Here is a 20,778-nt window from a genome sequence, read left to right on the forward strand (position 1 = left end):
CATACATACCAGAGATATTCTCCTCTTGTTTGTATTCACACTTTTTTTTAATCAATAAAAACATTGAAAAAAGAAAAGAAAGAATATAGCATAGAAATACAGTAGTCTCAGCATGAATTAATCAGTCTGATAACCTGGTGGAAGGAGCTGCCCTGGAGCTTGTTGGTCCTGGCTTTCATGCTGTGATACCCTTTCCTGGATGGTAGCAGCTGGAACAGTTTGTGGTTCGGGTGACCTGGGTCCCCACTGATCCTTCTGGCCCTTTCTCTGAAAATGTCCTGAATAGTGGGAAGTTCACATCTACAGATGTGCTGGCCTGACCACACCACTCTCTGCAGAGCCCTGCGATTGAGGGAGGTACAGTTCCCATACCAGGCAGTGATACAACCTGTCAAGATGCTCTCATTTGTTCCCCCGTAGAAATTTCTTAGAATTTGGGGGCCCATACCAAATTTGTTCAACCGTATGAGGTGAAAGAGGCGCTGTTGTGCCTTTGTCACCACACAGCCAGTAGGTACAGACCACGTGAGATCATCAGTGATGTGGATGCCGAGGAACTTAAAGCTGTTCACCTTCTCAACCCCAGATCCATTAATGTCAATAGGGGTTAGCCCGTCTCCATTCCTCCCGTAGTCCACAACCAGCTTCTTTGTTTTTGCGACATTGAGGGAGAGGATGTTTTCTTGACTCTACTGTGTCAGAGTGATGACTTCTTTTCTGTAGGCTGCCTCATTATTATTTGGGATTAGGACAATTAGTGTAGTGTCAGCAAATTTAATTAGCGGATTGGAGCTGTGGATGGTGACACAGTCATGGGTATACAGAGAGTAAAGGAGAGTGGTTATTAAACAGCCCTGAAGAGTTCCTGTGTTGAGGGTCAGAGATGCAGAGTTGAGGGAGCCCACTCTTACCCCTGCCAGTGATCTGACAGGAAGTCCAGTGAAAGTCTTTGTTTTGCATACTATCAACACAAGTTATTTCATCTCATTAGTGCATTGAGGTTGTACAAAAAGAAAAACAATAACAGAGTACAGAGTATAATATTATAATTACAGAGAAAGTGCAGTGCAGGTGGACAAGTAAGTTCAAGACCATAATGAGATAGGTTGTAACATCAGAGTCCATTTTATTGTAGAGAAGATCTTCTTAATAATCCTATAACAAGCTGATAGAAGCTGTCCTTCTGCCTGTGCTTTCAGATTCTTGTAAGTTCTGGCCAACAGGAGGGCAGAGAGGCAAAAATGTCTGATGTGAGATGGTCTTTGATTATGTTAGCTGAGGCAGGGGGAAGTATAAACTGAAGCTATGTAAGCGAAGTCAGTTTTTGTGATGTGCAGAGCTGTGTCCATAACTTGTCATCTGTCATGTTCCTAGACGACATGGGCTGAGATGGGGAAAAGGGTCAGCAGGGACCTGGTGAACTGAATGGCCTCTATGACCCAATTAATTTATAACTCTAGAGGGAAATTCTCTTTTAGGTGTTGGATATCCCAAAGAAATGATCACAGAGCATGAAATATAGAAACTTACCTCACTACACTTCACAAAAACATTCCAAGGCATTTCACATAAAGCTAATTAATTTACTGTTCTGATAACAGCAAGCAACCTGCTGGAGGAATTCAGCAGCGCTCTGGGGGAAAGTACTCGGCGACGTTTCAGGTCAAAACTTTTCTTCAGTCTTGGCCTCGATTCAAAATTCTGACGGTTCTGCCCCTCCTACAGATGCTGCTCAACGTGTTGAGTTTCTCCAGCAATCTGCTTGTTTCTCTGGCTGCTTTGCTCAGTCTCACGTGTCTCCCTACTATTCTGATAATGTTTTTTGGGATATTTTCGGTGGCCATTTTACACATTTGCTTTGAAAGGAGATGGAGAGAAGAAATATGATTGGGTTCCTGGAGAACTTTCCTGTAGAGCACCATTGTATTTTTACCAGCCTCCTGAACTATTTAAGCAAATTGATGTTTATGTAGCAATTTCAATGTAGCAAAAATTTCCCTGTGAGTATTATCAGGCAAAATCTGATACTATCACATAAAATGATAATAGGGCAGATGAGCAGGAGCTTAATCACAGAGAGAGGTGGAAGGTAGGTTCATAGAGGTTGGCATGGTGGATACTGGGAGTCGGGTTGCTCTGCTTGAAACATCTAGAACTGCAGAGCATATCTTTAGGATAAAGCACAAGGAAAAAGAAGAAACTGCTGAATGAACTCAATGGACTGAGTAGCATCGTTTGGAGAAAAGAAACGGTCAAAATTCTGGGTCACAAACCTTTGTGTTCTTCCAGCAGTCTGCATTTTGCTCCAGCTTCTATCATCAGCTTTCTCTTCTATCTTCACCTCAGAATAAAGGCTGGACATCACAAGGAGTGATGATGGGAAGTTCCCTTTTGCAATGGTCTGTGCATCCTTGGAAATCCCCACCCAAAGGACTTAGGTTGTTGAATGTTTTCGCACACGAGTTTGAGGTAAATTTTAGACATGCAAAGGCTGTTCAAGCCAGGCAGGAAAGAGACTTGAATTAGTTAAATAATAGCACTGCCTGAGGGGCTGAATAACCTGCTCTTTTTCCAATTTCTTCTGAGGAAGTAGAGAGGTTTAGAGAAGAAATTCCAGAGCTTAAGGCCCTGGAAATTGACAACAAATACGAACAATGTGGGGATGAATGGACAAGGGCATTTGATTAATGTTTCTGACAATGCTGCATTCCCTAAGGGCAGGTCTGAACATAAGTGAAGAAAGCAATTAGTGAGTAAGTGGTGCGTTAACTTACACTGGGAGAGAGCACTATAGTCAGAGGAGAAAGTTTTGCCTGATAAATATTTGAAATCACAAATAAAACTAAAATTGCTGGAAATACTCAGCAGGTCATGCCACATCTGAGGGAAGAAAAAAAAAGTTAACATTTCTGATTGATGATAATTTACATTTATGAAGTCACATTGTCCAGATATTTAGTTTACTCACCTAATGAAGTGTAATCTTAACTAAAAGGGGTGAAAAAAGCTTTCGCCAGTGTGATTCTTGGGATTCCAGACTTGTCTGAGATAATCAGACAGGAAAGGGACACAGGAATAGTCATGATCTTGTTGAATGGTAACAGAAGCTGCCATCTGAGAAATATTTGAGAAAAGAGAAATGTGAAATTCATGAGAAAGAGACATGGTCTTATTGAAATCATAAACCACGTGCTTGCTGACAATTTCTCATCTCTACCTCAATTGGTACCTTATGGACCAAAATTAAACTTGGTGTAGGAATAATGAGTCCATTCCGTTCAATTGTGAAGCATGCTTGTGAGGGATTAGGGTAAATGTTTGTCAGTTCACAATTTCTTGAGTTATTGAGTTGCATTAATTGTTCCTCTGTGTTTTTAAAATGTTGTTAAATATTTTAAGATAATCATTAACTTATTAACTTGCTTCCCAGTAGTTATTGAATATTGATAGCTCTTCCAGGTTCGGCAGCGTGTTAATATTAAAAGAATGCTCTCACCAAATGTTACATTAGTACATAGAGTGTTACATTAGCAGCTGAAATGGAAGCAGGAGCTCTCTTTGCCATTTCACCATTCAGTAAGATCATTTCTGATTCCCCACCTTAGTGACATATTCCTGCACAAGCACCACACGTCCAGATGCCCCATGTATCCATCAATCTCTGAATATTTTCAGCATAAGAGGCTTCATCCCCTCTTGGACAGAATTTTGCAAAGATTCTCCACGCCCTGCATGATGCATTTTCTTCTCATCTGAGATTGGAATGGCCAAAAAAGTGAGCTGAAGGAGTTTCTCAGCAGGTCAGACAGCATCTGTGAAAGAAAGTGGGCAGTCAGAGTTTTGGGTCCATTTCCCAACACAGAAGCTGCCTTCTTAGCTGAGGTACTCCAGCATCCCATCTTTATCTCCAGATTACAACAGTTGTAGTCTCTTTTGTCTCGCTGTTTCTAGTCACTGCAGCCAAAGGAACATCAAACCCAGAATCAACTCTGTAAGTTTCAATCAGATCTCTTCTAATTCTTCTGAACCTAAGGTCTCGTCTGCATAATGCATTCTCATCCTCTATCCTGGCATAAATCTGTATACAGTCCCTCAAGCATTTGCAGATCCTTCCTTCAGTAAGGAGACTAAATGCATGCATGATATTCAGTTGTATCCTCTTTTATGTCACCTTTCTGAAAGTTTTTAAGATGTATTGATAAGGGTCCAACAAAATAGGATACCTTTACTCTTACATTTCATTACTCCTGCCATGAAGATGAGTGCACTAATTGTCTTCCTAACTGTTTGCTGTTCCTACACATTAAACTCCACAATCAATGGATGAAGTTAATACTCAACTTCTCCAGCTGCAGGATCTTCTGAACACTAAACCGCATCAATCTTTTACCATTCAAAAATATTCCACTTTCTGCTGAAGTGGATTGCCCCACATTCTTCACCATGTATTCCTTCTGCCAAATCTTTCCCTTTACACTGAGCCGGTTCTTAACTTCTCTGTATCCTTTTCACATCACACAGTGCCCCCAGCTCTGTATTATTAGTAAATCTAGACACTTGTGGTCTCCTCATTCAGGTTATCAATACTGATTTGATCTGTTGGGGCCCCAGCACTGAAATCTGTGGCAGCCACTAGTCAGATCATCCAAATCCAGTTTATTTCTACGTTCTGTTTTCTGCCTGTAACCAATCCACAAGGAATGTCAGTATTTTTACCCCAATTCCACGTTCTCCAATTTCATTGATTATCCTTATGCATGGCTCTTCATTAAAAGCTTTAAGAAAGTCTAGAAATATCACATGCACTCTTTTATTTATTTCACCATCCACAATTCTGAAATATTTGTCCAAGATGATTTTCTATTCATGAAGAGATGCAGACTGTCCTTTTATCATTGATTCTAACATTGTTTCAGCTGTATTTCCTTGCTAAAGAGTCACAGAATCATATGGCACAGAAACAGGTCCTGTTCATTGGTAACAGTTGAGGAACAATCAATATTAATCCAACTTACTGGCCCATAACCATTTTGTCGTCACTCCCAGCTATCACTGGCACCCCAATCCCCAACATCAAAATAAGAATCAGTTTTAATATTACCAGCATGTGTTGAGAAATATATTAACTTTACAAAAGCAGTACAATGATAAATATTATAAACTAATATAGAGAAAAATGAGTTACATTAAATAGTTAACTTAAAATAAGTAGTGCAAAAAAACTCAGAAATAAAAACATAGTGAAGTAGTGTTCATGGGTTCAATGTCCATTTAGAAATCAGATGGTAGAAGGGATGAAGATATTCCTGAATCACTGGGTGTGTGCCTTCAGGCTTGTGTACCTCCTGACAGTAACAGATTGAAGAGGGCAAATCCTGGGTGGTGGGGGTCCTTAACGTTGGATGTCACGTTCTTGAGGCACAGCTCCTTGAAGATGTCTTGGTTATTGTAAAGGCGAGTATCTATGATGGAGCTGACTAATATTTCAAGTTTCTGCAACTTACTTCCATCTTGTGCTGTAGCCCTCCCGACCCCCCAGCATACCAGATGGTGATGCAGCTAGTCAGAATGCTCTCCACAGTACATCTGTAGAAGTTTTTGAATGCTTTAGTTAACAAACCAAATCTCCTCAAACTCTTAATGAAATATAGGTACTATCTTGCCTTTTTTATAGCTACATCAATATGTTGCATCCAGGTTAGCTCCTCAGAGATATTGACACCCAGGAACTTGAAAACTGCTCTACTTCTGATCCCTTTATGAGGATTGGTTTGTGTTCCCTCATATTATCCTTCCTGAAGTCCACAATCAGTTCTTTGGTCTTGCTGACATTAAGTGCAAGGGTGTTGCTGTGACACCACTCAACTAAGATGTCATTCCTCCATTCTGTACAGAGCCTTCCATTCCATATAATCTTACCTTTTAGGATGGAGACAACACTTCCAAGAAGGTCAACACGTACAAACAAGCTGGACGAACTCAGCAGGTCGGGCAGCATCCACTGAAAGGAGCAGTCGACATTTCGGACCGAGACCTTTCGTCAGGACTTGGCCCGAAACGTTGACTGCTCCTTTCAAAGGATGCTGCCCGACCTGCTGAATTCATTCAGCTTGTTCGTACGTGTTGTTTTGACCACAGCATCTGCAGTGTACTTTGTGTTTACTTCCAAGAAGGTGAATACTCGCAGATACAGCAATGGTACTTAAAAACCCACCACCAAGGTGGATGTTGATTATGAGCCTCTCTGATGACAGCAAGTTCTGGCCAAATGAAGTTCATTCAGAGGTTCCCAACTTTTATGCCATGGACCAATACCATTAAGCAAGAGGTTCCCAGGGTGGAAAACCCCTTCATTGAAGCTTGACAGAACAGAAGTTGAGAGGAATTTCCCCTAGCCGCAGAGCTAGAATTGAGAATGGTAGACTTTTATGTGATGAGGAATAGCGGACTTTTCTGAACAGTGAGGCAGGAATGTTCTTTCATTTTTCCAGCATCCTGTAGAGATGTCTATATATCTGTGCAATGTGCCTGGGGAGCATTTATTTTTGCATGGCAGGAAGCATTATGTATTCTGTAAATATCAAGTGAAAGAACAAAAAGAAAAAAAGAACAAATAACACACAGAGATTGAGCCAACAAAAGTATTAACCATTATTTGTGATGGACATGAACTCAATCCAAGTGCAAAATTTTATTTTTGAGGGAAGTGGAGAGACAGTGAAGAGAAATTTATTTCTCTGAAATACACTGACGGACCAGCCTTTCAAATCTGAGTTGATAGTAAGGAAGATTCCCCAGAGGCAACATGATTCTGATGTTGCAGTGAAACTTTCTTGGCTGTGGAATTGCTATTGGAACATTTGCAAATTTGTACGAAGACTGCAGCACAGTGGACTTCATTGGGTGATAATTATACATCATTCCTCAATATAGTTTGTGTTGAAGCAACTGAATGGATGCTGTCCATTTTACGCTGTTATCCAGAGCCAGTGAAAATACTATCTTTCATCAGTCTTACTGTTTTAATTTAGTTGCAAATGACAATTGTGACATTAAAAGAAACCAAAAATACCAAATCATGAAGACTTTTCACAATTGGAAGCATTGGTATTCGGCTAAAACTATCCGCTCACTTTTAAACACCTCTTTATGTAGAACCATTGTATGATGGAGACAATGAGCTAACTTGTTAATATTTTGCTATGTTTTGCACATATCCTGTTGGATTCTCCAATCATGGTTTTTCAACCTATGTTACCAAGGCTAACAATGCAAACTTTAATATTGGCCTGATCGAAAAAGAATTTCTTTATTTTTAATTTAAACGTCTCAACAAAATTAATGGGCTGTCAAGAGATTACCAAATACCATTTCTGACATTTAAATGGACATTTAGCAGAGCTGAATGACTATGTTTATTTACAGCTATCAGATCTGTAACTTCAATTAAAATGCTTCAGCAGAAATAACATCTGTCCGACCATAAACCACTTCTGTTTGACGGCTCTCAAAGACTGAAGCTTATTAAAGTGTGATTTTAGCAGCTTGAGTGCAGAGTGTGTCAGGCATTTTGCCATTTATTTTGGCCCTGTTTTACTTTATTCATTGACTGTCAGGGAGTCTGCAGACCCTATCCATTAAACCCACACAATGTTTGCAAATCTTCACTGTCTCTGGAGTTCTACAGTTGTGATTTTCCTTTGAAAAATTCCGTCAATCTTAAAACGTCATGTCCCTTGAAGGTTGAATAACTATATAAATTTGACTGAAGACTTTGACCAGGTGAAGATAAATTGAAAGCCTGAATTCTGATTTTTACTCGTCTCTGCTTTCCCCATACTGTCTCTGAAAAAGATGGACTTCTTACTGAGATCAGGAAAACATATCCTAACTCTAGAATGCTACCTAAGAAGCTATTAATCACATAAGCTAAGAAGGTGACAGCATAGGCTTACATAATGGTTTTAGATGCTCCACAAGGATTTGCAGGGAAATAATGAAAGGAAACACAGTGGGCCATGGGGGATGGAAGAACAGAAGGTCAGAAAAGAGTTCATCAAAGAGAGTTTAGATACAGGTTGGTGGAGAGCTCCAGGGAGTAAGATCAAGATTACAGACATTTTGGAGCAGGTCATGAGGAAGGTGTATCAGAAGGCCAGTTAACATTTATTGGAATATTTGAAGGGAGGGAGATACCCATTGAGGAAAAGATTATCACTATGAAGAGACTTGACACACTTCTTTGTAACATTATGGTAGCATGATGGCATAGTGGTTAGCACAAAACTTTACAATACCAGCAACCCTGGTTTAATTCCCACCGCTGTCTGTAAGAGGTTTGTACATTCTCCCCGTGACCATGTGGGTTTCCTCTGGGTGCTCCAGTTTCCTCCCACAGTCCAAAGACGTACCAGTCAATAGGCTAATTGGTCATTGTAAGTTTTCCCATGGTTAGGCTAGGGTTAAATCAGAGGTTGTTGGGTGGAGCAGCTCAAAGTGCCGATTCCGCTCTGTAACTAAATTAAATGCTTCTTCCATTGCCCATACAAAAGACTCAGCTGACAGCCAATGTGCTGTTTGCAGTTTGAATGAGAAGGTATGTATGGTTAGGACATGTTGTTTCAAAACCTGGCTGTTTGATGAATAGTGCAGGTATGCTATTCAACAGGCCACTTACATAGAGAATGGAGACCGCTGGTGCACAGAAAGGATTCACAGTTGACAGTGCCCATCACCAGCAATCCCTTTGGTGATTGTGAGGATGAAGAACCTAATCCAGCAGGCTACCTCACGTAGCCCATGGTCAGAATGGGCCTAAAGTGAGAGCATTTGGAAAACCCCACTGTAGGTCTCCTCCCTTGAGGGCACCTATGGAGAGACCCCATTCAATCGGCCAGCCAGATGGCATTGAGTGTCCACTGCTATGTGGCACATCAGAGCTGTAAATTTCTGCTTTACAATCCACTAATTTCTAAATCACAACGTGGGAAACAAATTTAGACCAGGAAAGTTTAGGATGCCTGTAACATGGAAGACCATTCTGGGCTGGGAGTTGTTTCCAAATGGTGCAATAACAACAATATCTAGAAGGTAGAAGATAGAAAGAGCATAGGAACAGGCGCTTAGGCCCACATTGTGGTGCTGAACTGATCACATGACTAATATAATGTCCATTGAGTCTAATCCCATCTGTCAACATGGTATCTGTATCCTGCAAAATCATGTGTTTATTTAAGAGCTTCTGGAATGCCTCTATCATATTTGCCTTCATCGTGACCTCTGGCAGGACATTCCAAGCAGTCACCACAAAGAATTTTACCCCGCACATGTACTTTCAACTTACTTCTTCTCTCCTTAAATGCATGTCCTGTGTTAGCAGACATTTCAAACACAGGAAAAAGATACCGGCTATATACTCTACCTATGCCTCTCATAATTTTAAACTCCGCCACTTCAGAGAAATCAATCCAAGTTTGTCCAATGTCTCCTAATAATGCATACCTCTAATTCAGGCAACATCCTGATAAATCTCTTCTGCACCCTCTCCAAAGCTTCCACATCCTTTCTGTAATGGGGCAACAAGAACTGAATTAAATATTCCAGATGCAGCCTAACTGGGGATTCGTAATGCTGCCACAAAAGTTCTTGACTCTTGAACTCAATGAATGAGGGCAAGCATGCCATATACCTTCTCAGGGAGCTATGGGCATAGACCTCAAGATCCCTCTGTACACCAATACTATTAAGTGTCTTTCCAGTAACAATGTACTGGCCTTTTGCAAAGATGTTTAAAATGGAAGGTACATGGATAGTAAGGGTGTTAGAGGAATATGGATTATATGAAGACAAGTGGGGCGAGCTTAGATGGGCATCTACATTGGCATGGATGAGTTGGGATGAAAGACCTGTTTCCATGCTTTGTTATTCATACTAGACCTAGCATCAGCCCCATATTCCTGGAATGGAATCCAGCTTCAGTTCATACTGTGGTTTCGAGTGCAAAAGTAAAGTGATTCACTTCAGGGACGAGTTGTCTTTTGCAAGTTCACCGTGATTTCTGAAGTTGGTTTGTATCAAGTAACCAGCTGAGAGCAGATTGTAGCTGGGCTGCTACACCACCTCCCACCCCTACTCACCTCAGGTAGGCTTCATCCACAGTGAAGGGACATTGCCTACAGGAGGCAAGTGAAGCCGAGGCAAGATAGGCAGATATGAACAACCTTTGGAGCTCTTAACACCACATTTTGTTTCTTGCCATGGGGCTTGGGAAAGGGTTAAATCAGAAGTGGTTTCTGGAGTTGAAGGAAGTAATGCAACCCGAACAAGTGGGCGCACTTTTGATGAATTAGTCTGGATCAGTCCCTCAGCATTCAGCTCCTGACCACAGAAACTGTTTCAGACAGAACATGGTTGAACACTGCTCCTTCTGTTCATCTGGGTTTCAGAAAGAAAATCAGAAAAATTCAGCATGAAAACCACAGAAAGTTTTACTTAGACACTTCACATAACAGTTAAAGAACTCACTCTTATCCTTCACATCAGCATCAGCCTATATTTAGCTTGGAACAAGTGGCTCTCGACATAGTAATGGATCAGGCATCTCCTCTCTCCCCTTTACTCAAGCCTCGGGTTGTCACTTACCATTGATGGACATTTCTGTGCCATCTTCTTCCCTTGGCACACACAGGTAGTCAAGCCACCGTCACAGACAACGGTGACTGGTGCTGTCTCGCCTTGCCAAGGGGCCCTCAGTGGGTCACTTCACAGCCAGTGATCCCATCCCTTCAGATATGGTTATTTAACATGACAAAGACTGGGGAACTGACACAGAAACTCCCTTCTCCCTGCAGTTGTCTACTTTTCCACGGAACATTGCTCAAACGCACCAGTATAACTCTTGGCAAACTTTGATATTAAGAAGTATAAATCCAGCTATATAGTGTTCATTTTGTTCTGCTTGAGATGAAAATAAAAGGAAAGCAGGTGTTCAGAATTATGTGAGGTGGCAGGATTACAGGCATGAAGTCCAATCAAACATCATTTCAGGAATTCAAGCTGTATGCAAACAGTTAAAAAAGCAGCAGGAGCCATTTAACATGGCAGCTTCTGTGCATCATCAGTAATTTATCCACAACCAGTGTAAAGACGTCTTTGCAGTGCTGCACACTAAGGGATTGCACTTAAAAGGCTTTATAATCCACAAGACTTTCTTCTCCAACCCTCTTCATCTCCCTTTCTCGGAACATCCTTTCTTCTTTTCTCCCAACCTCTCTTTCCCTATTGTATTTCTATTTATCTCAACTATTCCTAGTTTTCCCTAGGTCCGCAGTCTTCTGAGGGTAAAAAACCCAAGCTCCCTGGTATACGTATGTGCTTATGTCAGTAGCTTCTCTCTTTGCTGAAGAGCTTTCGAATTCACCTATGAAAGAGAATGAGAACATTTGGCTCATTAAATCTAAATTGGCTCTCCATTCCCATTTATTTCCCACTAACCTGTTCACTCGCGCTCCTTTGTTCAAATCACAAACAAGAGAAAGTCTGCAGATACTGGAAATCCAAGCAACACACACAAAAAGCTGGAGGAACTCAGCAGGCCAGGCAGCATCTATGCAAAAAGGTACAGTTGATGTTTTGGGCTGAAACCCTTTGGGTACTTTCTTCCATAGATGCTGCCTGGCCTGCTAAGTTCCTCCAGCATTTCGTGCATGCATGTTCCTTTGTCCTTTAGTTACAACCACTTAGCAACATGAAAGGGTAGATAACAGGTGTCAGTTAACCTACCAGAACATCTTTAGCATGTGGGAGCACCAGCAAAAACCCAAAGAGTTGCAGAGAAAATATAACATCTCCAACAAGGGCCATAATTGAAACTGGGTTCCAGGACCTGTGAGACAGCAGAATACCTGCTGCTCCATTCAGCTGCTGCCATAATTAATTTTCCCCACCCACCTCCAATGATGACATTGATGCTTTTCACAATATTCCAGTGATGTTCTGTACTTGGTTTGAAGCTGGCAAACTTTCCTTGTGCTTCGTGCTAATGAACCCAATCACTCCCTTCAAGATCCTCCCTTTCATGAGCCCAGGAATGTGGTCTACGATATTAAGGAAATCATTCATTGTGACTTCACTGTCTTCATTCATTGACTGTCTCGCAGGATGGAGGAAGAGTTGTTCTCAGGATCTTTAGAGCTAGGCAATAAATACTGGGGCATTCAGGGTTCCCTGTACACCCTGAATATTTTTTTTTAAAGTGGTGAATGATGAGACATTTAAAAAAATCAGGCAAAGCAAGACAATCTCTTAGTGCTTAAGTAGGGTTCTGAGGTGATTGGTGGGACAGGACTTGCTTGGTGGAATAGAGTTAGGTAGTTTGTGCTGTGGTACTGTCCTTGCAACTATCTGAGATCAACCAGACCTCAAAATTAGGAAATTACAGTGGAACCAGATTTCCTCAATACATGTTGGTGGCTCTGCCATTTAAGGTCAAGTCAATTTTAAAGCATCATTAACGCTAACTGTGCCACAATCAGAACAAAATACTTCAGAGCAATTCTAACAATATTACAATCATATTCCTTTTCCTTCCCCTCTGATGGTGACACTTGGATGAATTTGAGTCAGACTTTGCAAAAGGTTGTAACTCTGTCTACTTGTTTAGGTGCAAAAATTTAATTTGTATTTGATAAAATTGGGCAAAGTTCCAATTAATTTTCATTTTGCCTAATTATTGTAAGGCATGTGGAAATTTTACCAACCACACATTCACCATCCTAAGCCTTTGAAATATATTGTCACCTGTACTACATCCTAGAAGTCCCTACTAATTAGGCAATGTAATTTAGCAGCAACTTCTTGTTAGCATTACGGAGAGTAAATAAATGCTGGGGACCCCAGTGTTGCCCACCTCCTATAAAAGAAGATGAAAATAGGCAAGAAATGAGGCCCAAATAAACTGGGTAAAAAAGTCAGTCCCTTCATACTTCAAACCCAATTAAGAGTTAACAGTCACACTGCAGATATGATTTGGATAGGGACCAGCTAAACTTGTCAACCATCCTCACAGATGCTAATGAAATATTTTTACAAATGAATCGCTTTACAGGTTTTCAAAAAAAAAGAAATTCTCCACTTCAAGATTTCAGTCTGCTGCTCAGTATGTTTTGAATAGTTGGTTGATAATGCCAGTAACTTTGGTAATTTAGCACCACTCCAGTCTGAAAAAGTGAAACATTGTGCAGTGAGAATGAAGGTGGCATTTGTGTGTATTTTAAAAGCGCACTCAGTTAGACCTGGGCAAGAACATAATAAAACCACTTTTGTTCCTACCACAGTCTCACTCGTGATGAGTGTTCCTGTCAGCTAGTTTATTACATGTCTAACTCTCTTTCTGTCAAACAGACCAGGAGCCTAAACATGCTGCCTTGCTCAGACCTTACCACAATGCCATTTCACCTTTTCAATTTACTGCTTGGTGCTGCCTCAGCATTTTGAAAGACACTGATTCCCTCCACCTCGAGAGAGAAAACAATTGCTGCAAATATCTTGTCCCAAGCTTAACTGCAGAATGCCACCTGGGTCCCATAGGTAGAGGGAGTAACAAATTAAATGCCCTGACAGTGAAAAATTAAAACAAAAAGAGTTGTGAAATATTTTCTGCAGTATTGGGAAAATGGTGCATTCAAGCAACACTATCAGAATAGAAGGACGTCCCTTTGGAACAGAGATGCTGCAGTATTGGAAAAATTATGCTTTTAAAGAGGACAGCCTCAGAATAGAAGGGTGTTCCTTTAGGAACAAAGGTGAAGAGGAACTTCTTTAGCCAGAAGGCACTGAATATGTGGAATTTATTGCCACAGATGCCTGTGGAAGCCCCAAGTCATTGGGTATATTTAGAATGGAGGTTGATTGGTTATTGGTTAGGAAGGGTGTCAAATGTTACAGTGAGAAGGGAGGAGAATGGGCTTGAGAGGGAAATTATGCTCCAATGCCAGACCATACTCAATGAGCTGAATGGTCTAATTCTGCTCCTATGACTTATAGTCTAAAAGCTTTAGCTCAAGACTAGATTGGGAAATGGGATCTACTGTAAATGACTTAATACACATGAATAGAATAGCAAATGAAAAGTGCCCTCATACTGACCATCTTTGAAGTGTTATCATAATTTAACTGACTGCACATTCTGCTTTCTTATCCCTCCCACTTTGTTATCTTCCTCCAGCATCTGACGAAGAAGAAAAACTTTGTTTTGAATATGGGAACTGGGAAAGAGAGAAAAGAAATTAGCTTCCAGAAGCAAAGGTGTTGGGGTGGGATGGATTGAATGGAAGGAATATCTCGGACAAATTAAAATCCAATGGTAATGCAATAGTTAGAGAAGCACCTAGAATCAGATGATACATGAGTGACTCTGCAGCTGCTGGAAATAAATAAAAACACAAAATGCTGGCAGAACTCAGCAGGCCAGACAGCATCTATGGGAGGAGGTAGTGACGACGTTTCGGGCCGAAACCCTTCATCAGGAGTGAAGTAACATGGGATGGTCGGGGGGGATAAGAAGTGGGGGGAGGGATGGAGTAGAGAGCTGGGAAGTGATAGGCTGAAGGGAAATGGGCTGGGGGGAGATTACAGTGAGGGGGGAAAGATAGAGAAAGAGAACCAGACTAAAATTATAGATAGGGATGGCATAAGGGGGGGGGGGGATCAGGGGTATCAACGGAGGTCTGTGAGTTGAATGTTCATGCCAGCAGGTAGGAGGCTACCTAGGCAGGAGATAAGGTGTTGCTCCATCGACCTGCATGTGGCCTCATCTTGACGGTAGAGGAGGCCATGGACAGACATGTCGGAGTGGAAGTGGTCTGTGGAATTGAAGCGTGTAGCCACAGGGAGATCCCGCCACTACTGGAGGACTGAGCGCTGGTGTTCGGCGAAACAGTCTCCCAGTCTGCGGCGGGTCTCCCCAATGTATAAATGGGCACATCAGGAGCACCGGATACAGTATATCACCCCAGTTGACTGCCAGGTGAAGGGGTGCCTTACCTGAAAGGACGATCTGGGGCCTAGGATGGTGCTGAGGGAAGAAGTGTGGGGATCCCCTTGTGGTCACACACTTCAATTCCACAGACCACTCCCACTCCAATATGTCTGTCCATGGCCTCCTCTACCGTCAAGATGAGGTCACACCCAGGTTGATGGAGCAATACCTTATCTCCCGCCTAGGTAGCTTCCTACCTGCCGGCATGAACAGCCAACTCACTGACCTCCGTTGATACCCCTGCCCCCCGCCCTTACCCCATCCCTATCTATAATTTTAGTCTGGTTCTCTTTCTCTTTCTCCCCCCTCACTATAATCTCCCGCCAGCCCTACCTTTCTTTCTCTTTTATTTCCCATAATTCTTCACCTTCCCCCTACCCCATTTCCCTTCAGCCTATCACTTCCCAGCTCTCTACTCCATCCCTCCCCCCACTCCTTATACCCCCTCGACCATCCCATGTTACTTCACTCCTGACGAAGAGTTTCAGCCCGAAACGTCGTCACTACCTCCTCCCATAGATGCTGTCTGGCCTGCTGAGTTCTGCCAGCATTTTGTTTTTTTAGTTAGAATCAGATGATATTTCTTTATCTACAGGCAGAAATAACAGCTCTGCTATAGACAGAAAGAGAGAATTACTCAAAATTGTAAAATTTGATATTGTGTTTTCCAGATTTTACAGTTTTATTTGATTCCCAGGGCGATACATAAATAAAATGAGTATAACAGAAAAAAAACTGCTGGACGAACTCATCTTGCTGGGTTTAAAAAACTCCTTGTTTTAACCCAGCAAGATGAGTTCTTCCAGCAGTTTTTTTTTGTGATATAGTCAGGCATCTGAACTGTTTTGTCTTTACTTTTAAGTAATTCCGTTCTGTTGGTGCAGAAGTGTTTTATAGCTGCTAAAGTGTATTCATAAACATAATGCAGCCAGCTTGCTTCCACGAAGTTGCCACTGGAACCAATGAATGATAATAATATGATATCCAAACCTCTTTGGAAGTATTCAATAATGATCAGTATTAGTCAGGTAGGCACCAGTCACCTGGACTTCCTCAAAATAATGTAATGGGTTCTTTTGTATTCACCTGAGAGAAATATCTCTTCCAAAAGCCATTTGTCTCTTAGGTACTGGAAGTAATGTCTCAATGCCTCTGTTGGTCAGGGTCGACCAGGGATATTGTGTACTAGGTATGCAAGCCAGGACAGCACAACATGGACTGTTGTTGCCCATGGAGCAAGCTCCCTTTTTCCATGCATCTGATGAACCCAAAGGAACAGCAGAAACCGATACAGTTTGGCACCAGCAGTGTCACAGGAGCTGCCAGTCAACATTGAACTCAACGTAGGACTGCTTTAGGGACTCTAGATCCAACATTTTCCCTTGGGGTTTAAACCCGAAGCCTTCCCCATGAGTGGGTATAGCCGCAAGGCAGCGGAGGTTTGAGATCGGAGATTCCTTCTCCTACGTGAGCTGCCAGTCGCAGGTGATGAGCCCTATCTGCTCAATGCAACTGGTTTTAAAACACCAGTAACCTGCCCTTGCCCCTTCTCCTGTCAACAGAAATGATTCTGCCAGGCTTAGTAGCTAAGCCATGCCTGAAAGATAAGAGCTGTACTTGGTTGACAGAGACTATTTGAGTTGTGTGCCATTAGAAGCATTTAATAGGTTGTGTGTGCTTATCCCCATTACCACTCCCAGCTATAACAGCCTTAAGGAACCAATGTAGCCAGCTCATTTTTGTGCACTCAGTCAGTCCTATGGTCCTTTTTCATTTATGCTAACCATCAAGGCCGTGGATACTGAGGCAGAAGTGGTGTTGCCCAAGAGCATATAAGGTAGAAAAAGAACAACTTCAGCTGCCATGCATGCTAAACGTTGTTTTCATATCTTCTTCATTCCTGGCCACTTACATACATTTCTGTGATTTTATCACTATTACCCCTACCTGACCACATATTCTAATATTTTCCCCCTATTATCTTTCTCACTGGAGTATGTCCTTCAGTAGTAGTCACTCCTTCTTCTGTGGTTCACTGATCAGGGCAGCTTGACTTCCTCTACACTTCTCTTCTGAGGAGGGCAGCGTTTCTGTTAAGCTAAGCCCAGGTGGGAGAAAATGACAAAGCTCGTCACCTTTTGCTTGTCTTCGTCCAAACCATATTAACAAGAGAAGAGATACGACAAGCAGCGAAGAATGTATTGTTTGTATCTTGTTCAACGGACCACTGCCAAACATTTGACTGATCATAATGCTACTTTGCTTTTTGAACAGCAGAAAATTCTCCTTTGGAAAAGATCTGTAAATTGAAGTGTGGGAGGGTTCAAAGCAGAAAGTGTAACCAACAAAAGCATTTCTCCCCCAGTATATAATCAGTAATCTTTGATGGCATAAAAAAATACACAAACTTGTCAGTAGATGAATTGCCTACATTGATGTATTTATCTTCACCCTTCTCCGACTTACAGCATCCCAGGGGACTGACTTTACAAAGACTTGCCATTCTTCTTCGTGATTGACTGCTTGGGAAACATACGACTGGTTCCACATATTTATGGAGCTGATGGCTTGACATCTGAATGTATTTGTTTCAGCTGAAATAACCCTGGGATTGTTTCTGCTTTATTTTGGGGCTGAGGGTGAACTCATTTAGAGCTATATTTATTTTTGCATGAAAACAGATATGTTTATGCTGGCTTCATTATTACTGACTTATGGAGCTTGTCTGACTTTGGTTACAAGCCAGAATTCACTTAATGCAAATAGAGGCTGGTGTCAGTTGCCACAGATAAAGTATAGATTGGTGTAAAAATGAAATATGGATACTAAACATTTGTATGGCAACCTCTGCACATACAGAACTAATGGATTAGATGCAGCCAATAAAATACTTCAGGAGTGTTATCACTGTTGGAAGACAGGAAATGAGATAGCCAAGTTGTGCACAACTAGATCCCAGATAAACAATGGGATGTTAATGGGGAGAGAATCGGTCATACCTGTGCCAAAATACCTGGGAAACTCCCTTTCTCTGCTTCAGAAGGCTGTAGTGAGATAACTTACCTTTACCTACAAGGGGCCTCCACAAGACCACACCTCTAACTTCCAGCAGTCCCTCAGTGTCGGCACCAGAAGTGTTAGCTTACAACGTGTGTTCAACGGAATGGAATTGGAGCCAAAAACTCTCAAACCAACCCCTTTGACATAATAATGTATTTTTCACACAGAGGACAGGACTCAAAGCTGTCCCGAAGAAATTTGCTCCATGCGCCTGCGTCCATGTGTGCTCCATCAGCAACCTCTTTCCCTGTCTCAGCTGAGCTGTTACTGAAAGCCCTGAGTCTGCCTTTTGTTTAACTTCTAGGTCTGATCTTCTCTCATTCAACCCCTCAAAAGTCACGAGGCCACATCTATAAATGGAATGAGCAGTCGACTTTTGGAGTTGAGACCCTTCATCTGGACTGGTCCCAGCCCAAGATGGAGACTGTTTATTTCCCACTACGGATGCTGGTCAACCCATTGTTGTCCTATGGCATGTTGTGTGTTGCTCCATGTTCCAGTGTCTGCAGTCCCTCACACCATGCCCAGTTCCCCATCAACCTCACGCATGCACTGATTCCCAACCAAATAGAAGCCTGATTTAACAATCCTTGTCTTTGCTTCCAAATTCTATAATGGTTCGTGCCTTCCCGTTTTTCAGTCCTAGAATGCTGTGAGATACATATCTCTTGTCCAATCAGTTCACAGTAAATTTATATCAAAACATGACTATGTCACTATATACTACCCTGAGATTCACTTCCTTGCAGGCATTCGCAGTAGAACAAAGAAATACAATAGAATCAGTGAAAAACTACAGACAAAAACTGAGAAGCAACCAGTGTGTAAAAGAAGACAAGCAGCGCAAATATAAAAAATAATATATATGTAATAAATAAACAACTCCGAGAACATTAGTTGTTGAATCCATAGTCTTGATGATGGATGTTGCTTTCTTGTGGCAGTGCTCCATGCGCAGGGAGGAGTTCTGCCCTTCAGACCATCTCCATGATTTCTGCCTATCCCTTTAGCTGCATAGACTCTAAGCTGGGGAGTTTCCTTGCTAAATCTGTCCTCCTCTTCCTTGAAAACTGTCTGATTAGCCAAACTTTCGTCATTGGCTTTAGTCATGAGGTTTGATTTTCGAGATTGTTTACCTTCCTCTAAAAAATTGTACAAATATAAGTGGTGTGAAATTCTTCTTCACAGTGCTGTTGTTTAACAGCTACTAGAGCCTTATTTGGTTTTACAGTGCCACAGAGATTGGAGATGCTGCCTCACAGTGCAGATCCAAATCCAATTCTGACCTTGGATGCTGTCTGGGTGGAATTTATACGTCCCCCACATCACCATGTGGGTTTCTGGTGGGTGCTCCATTTTCCTCCTACATGGCGGTTTCAAAGGTTCATTTATTATCGAAGCATAGAACTCTGGAATTCTTCTTCTCCAGATAGCCACAAAACCAAGGAAAAAAAAAGAACTGCAATATGATCATCAGCCCACAAACCTTCCCCCAACAAAAATACGAACAACACTCAGAACATGACCAGCAGCACCCAAATCCCTCTCCCCCACAATAAAATATAGGAGAAAGATCAGGCGAAAAGCACGGAATATAAAATATTCCAGAAGACTGGGGGGAAACTCTACAGTCCATAGTCCAAGTGCATATCCATATCCATAATCAAAATGCACAAACCTGGGTGACATTCTCAAGGCACAGTGACAGGCAACAGGCTTTCCTCTCTGTCGGCAGAGTGAGTCCACCAGCGATCAAAAGGCAGCCACCCCTCTCTGGCAGCAGAGCAAGCTTCCTGTGTTGTGCAGATTGCAGGGTTGATTGCCCGTCATGTATAGGTGAGTGGTAGAACCCGGGGGAAGTTGATGAGAATATGAAAAAAAATGTAGGATTAGTGTAAATAGGTGCTTAATGGTGCCATATTTTTCAGACACAGTGATCTTGTTTCTGTTATTCTACAACTGCATGAATGTGGTAGAATTTTCAGCTATTTTAACTGGGATGTAAATAATTAACTGAAGGCAGGATGAACTAATCACCAAGCATAATTTTGCCACACAATCATTAAAATGAACTCAAACCACAAGAACACTGTGACTTAAATAAATGCTGAAACAGATTCCACTACCCTGAAATTACAGTTATAAAAAGTGCAGTTTTATTAAGGAAAAAATCTTTCATCCAAACTGAGTGGAGAGGGACCGTAGGAATGGTGTCCTTTTCATTGCTATGCATGATGTTCAATAGACAGCGGTGGTGCTAATGCTGTGAGCTAGTGAAACCATGTCTTCAGCTAACCAGCAGGGAGTATCATCATCAAGGCATACACCATACTTCCATGGATTTTTTTAAGATCAACTCTTCTTCTGAGTAGGGAAGGAATTTATGTTTTTTTTCTGAGCCTGAGGTAAGTAGAACACTCCAGCAAGAACAGAATTGGGAGTAAAATAATGTGAATGAAGATTGCTTGATGCACCCATTATTAATCATAACACCTCATCCCCTCCATGTACCATGTTCCTCCTGGGGCATAGGTACACAAGGCATCTCATCCACGTCAGCACTTGAGTTCAGCAGCAGAGATGGGTGCCATACACACAAAATGCTGGAGGAATTCAGTAGGTCAGGTAGCATCTAAAGGGGGCAATGAAGAGTCGAGGTTTTGGGCTGAGATCCTACACCA

The 20,778-nt window shown here is 41.8% G+C and overlaps 1 protein-coding gene and 1 long non-coding RNA gene across 2 annotated transcripts in view; one reads left to right on the plus strand and one right to left on the minus strand.

The window, feature by feature from the left end:
* Nucleotides 1-20,778, plus strand: part of LOC132392288 (secreted frizzled-related protein 1-like) — a 150,750-nt gene that overhangs the window by 36,204 nt on the left and 93,768 nt on the right. The window lies entirely within an intron of this gene.
* LOC132392298 (uncharacterized) lies at nucleotides 98-20,243 on the minus strand. The gene is made up of 3 exons (XR_009511484.1): nucleotides 19,776-20,243; nucleotides 3,601-3,812; nucleotides 98-3,114 (listed from the first exon to the last, which is right to left on the minus strand). It is a non-coding gene; the product is annotated as an uncharacterized LOC132392298 (long non-coding RNA).

This window comes from Hypanus sabinus, chromosome 1 (genome assembly GCF_030144855.1).
Source record: "Hypanus sabinus isolate sHypSab1 chromosome 1, sHypSab1.hap1, whole genome shotgun sequence".
Classification (NCBI taxonomy): Eukaryota; Metazoa; Chordata; class Chondrichthyes; order Myliobatiformes; family Dasyatidae; genus Hypanus; species Hypanus sabinus.